Raw genomic sequence first — 3,860 nt, forward strand, 5'->3', positions numbered from 1 at the left:
AAGCAACAGAACCATACAAAGATCCCAAAATTAATGGTACTTAACTTGAGAGGAAATATACGACAAAAAAAGATGACAAAAGACAAATAATCAAACAGTCTACATTGTATAATTGAAGCATACATAACACAAATTCTACTAGAACAACATAAGTAATTTTATATGAACTTTTCATAGTGGCACCTATAAAAACTTAAATGCACATGCAAATTCATAACAGAGAATATATATGTTGCTTATTCCATATTGAAGCCAAATAATTAGATTTTAAAAGATGTCATGCTACCTATCAAAACAGGACTCGACTCTTAGGCTTGGACACTGTGAATTCAACTACAGTACTATACTAGATCATATCAATATGAAGATGACAACCATGAGATAAATAAAGCCCACATGAGTGTTGCACAAAATCCCTATTCTAGAAAGGATAACAAGTACATCTTACATCAAACGAAAATGCATTAAGAAAATAAAATTACAACATTCGATCTGAAGAACAATCAACAAAGTAGCATATATAATACAGAAGGATCTTATACAAGGCCTCCTCAATTCAGGTCTCCAATATATTTTCCGCATGGAAACAACTCAGAAGAATGAAAGTTTTATTTTTGTTCATCCTTGGAGGCAATGTGAAAAGTTAACAGGGTGACAACACTGAGTTAAATAAAGCCCACACGTGTGTTGCACTAAATCCATATTCTAGAAAAGATAAATACAACATCTTACATCATACAAACAATACTAGATTGAATTGGTAAGTCTAACTCCATATCATAATTTTACATAATATCTAACAACTTTCAGTCTTTCACATGAGAAAATAAGCAAAAGATAAATATTAATTTAAGGATCATGTTTAATCAATTAGATCAAATTTTCTTGATGAAATAGAATTATCTTTAAAACAGAAAGAAAAAAAAAGTAGAACCAAAGTAAAATAAAATCTTAATTAACTAATAGAATTATATTTAAACAATACAAACTGTCTAGATTCTACTAACAGATAAATGGACCATACTTCAAAGTCATATCATGAGTTATCTTGAAATAACTGGTCTTGTGCCATCATTTTTCTTTTTTAGTTGGGTTTCAAAAATAAATAAACTGGTCTAGATTTATATAAGAAACATAAGAAAGGAAGAAGCCCAATTGATTTTGGCAAAGAGTCTTGTAATCCTGTAATCATTGGTTCAAGCAAAGTAATCTAGCAATACCACCCATTTACGTAGTTAGTGAGCCATGTTCAAATTTTATAATATCAATGAACCAGAATCAAGGTTAACCTTTGTAGAAGTCTTTCTTTTTAAGAGTGTGGGATATAAATTTTGAAATAAAAGAAAAATAGTTAAGCATTTTGTCAGAGTAATTTGCCTTATTTTTATAAGAGAAGGGATTAACTTACAAAGACATCAAATCCCTCTGCTGAGAGACTGGATTTTACAAAGTCAAAGTCCTTCCTGTCTCCTTTTAAATGCAAGATCTGGGAAATTAAAAATAGTACACTGAGTAAATGCTCCGATTATAATAGTAACAAAGATGAAAAGTCATACATTCACATCATGCCTTACAAGGTTAGTCCAATGTTTTGCAGTTTACATTTACAATTAGAATACCTTGGAAGAAAAATCAGCATAACCATTGTCTGATTCACCTGGCAACTATTAAGTGACAAGCGCTTTACCTCTTGTGCATAAAACTTCCTAAACTGAAAAAAGAAAAAATACATAATCCAAAAAGAGAGACATTTCTGTAAGTTGATACATATAACCATACCATATCCTCAAAATTTTGATAATTTAATAGATTTAAGCTACCAACATCAGAATTACATGCAAATTAACGAATTCAACTAATAATGTCATAATTCAATAAAGTCATTAACAAATGCAAGAAGCTATTCAATTTCTACTCCTTAAAAAAACACCATTAACCTCCAAACAAAGTCATTAAACTGCAAACATACATTGTCTGATATGCACGCAAAGTCATTAACTTGCAAACATGCATTGGAAATCCACACCATAACTCATAAGTAAGCACTTTCTCAAAACATGATCCATAAATCATCATAGAAGAGAAGGAATTCCACCTCTAGTGCCCATATCTCTTCATATTTTGATGCTAACCAACTAAAGCTCCCTTCTAGGCACAGCCTTCACAGACAGGAACCGATCGACAATGTTCAAGGTCAAATAAAGAGTTTCTGGCATGAGCTCAAACTTCCTATGCATTTCTATCAACCACTCCACAAGGATTGACCTCATCTTGGCATTAATATCTACCTGCAAACCCATGTAGTCATGCACAAAAACATCTTCCTGTTTCATCAAAATCAAATTCATGCACACCCAACCCCATCAGTTGCCAACACTGCTCCATTGTTCACTTCAGTGCTTGATTTCTGGATAACAACCATTCACTTAGATTTAGAGACACATCAATCACCAAAAAGAAAACAAATTTCTTCACTGGTTTCTTTGAAAATCATATACGTAAAAACTAAAATGTCCAAAAAAAATCAGGTTAAAGAGAATAACAACCTTGTTCTTTTATGTTGTGGCTTGTGCATTGGCCAATAGTTGAGCACGAAAGTTCCTAGTAAAAAAAAGAGCAGAATTAGGCAAAAGAAAACAGAAGAAAAATTATGAGAGCTTAAAAAGATAAAACATTTCAAAAGAAAAGAAAAAAGAAAAAACCATGTGACAGGTTTAGACACGTTAATTCCATTTCCATGACCTTGTTTAGCCACAAGATTCCCAATATCCTACAGCACCCTTCTGTTTCTTCCTTCACCACCCATGTTTTTCTGCTTATTCAAACCACCAACTAAACCACACACAAAAAAATCACAAAAGGGGGAATTTCAGAAACGAAAAAATAAAAACCCAAACAAATCTTAAAACCTAAAACCCAAAAACATTCAAACATTTATCGACACCGACAACAAGAAAAGAAAAAAAAGAACAAAAACCCTGAAGACCACCATTTCGCCCCTCTCCTCCGCCGCTCACGTCGGTTTTCGCCACCATGGAATCAATCAACACTGTGTTTGTTTCTTGTTGGTAGCAACCTTTTTTCCCCTCTATCTCTCTCTCTCTCTTGCTTCTACGCCGAATGAACGAAACGAAAGTATGAAATTTTGGGTTCGGAGAGGAAAGGGAGAATGAGAAATTTTGGGAATGGGGAATTGTGTTGGAGCGAGGAGGAGGATGAGGAGGATCTAGACCCAAGCATTGGTCGCGAATGCTTGGTGGAGGCACGTGGCAAAGTTGGGGTCGGTGGAGTCTAGGGTTTTGAAGAGCGTGCAAGAGGAATTTGGAACTGAAAAAAGGATTCGAAGGGTTTGAAATTGGAGGTGGATGAAACCAGTTTTGATTTTGAAACACTATGAGATTGAATGCGAGAGTTGTGATACTCAAAGAGCTAAAAGCCTCCTTGAGGAGTTCTTGAAGGAGAAGAGAGAGAGAAGCGAGAATAAAGGAAAGAAATAAAGGGTCACAAAAATAAAAAGGTCTTTGCTGTCACCGATAAGATGAGAGAAAAAAAATGATAAAAATATAAACATTTAAAGACGGTGGGGTAAAAACATCTTTGTAAGAGAAGCATTATGACAATCTCTTTAATGATCGTCCTTAATTTTACAATTTAATTACCATAATGTCATCCCATTAGTTTCAAAGACACTGGTACACCTGTTAGCGCCTCGCAGTAGACAGCTTTTGTAGTAGTGGTCAAACACTTATGGTTAAGTTTTTTTTATTGTTTTACTTGCAATGGAGAAAAAAATCTTAAAAATTTAATATAATATTCTTACACGTATTGTTAGTCAATTTTTAAAGTGGATTCGTTAATAG

At 33.6% G+C, this 3,860-nt stretch overlaps 1 non-coding gene across 1 annotated transcript; it reads right to left on the minus strand.

The window, feature by feature from the left end:
- Window positions 1-545: 545 nt before the first annotated feature.
- Window positions 546-632, minus strand: LOC113001546 (small nucleolar RNA Z159/U59). The gene has a single exon (XR_003266940.1). It is a non-coding gene; the product is annotated as a small nucleolar RNA Z159/U59 (small nucleolar RNA).
- Window positions 633-3,860: the final 3,228 nt, after the last annotated feature.

This window comes from Glycine max, chromosome 4, assembly GCF_000004515.6.
Source record: "Glycine max cultivar Williams 82 chromosome 4, Glycine_max_v4.0, whole genome shotgun sequence".
NCBI lineage: Eukaryota > Viridiplantae > Streptophyta > Magnoliopsida > Fabales > Fabaceae > Glycine > Glycine max.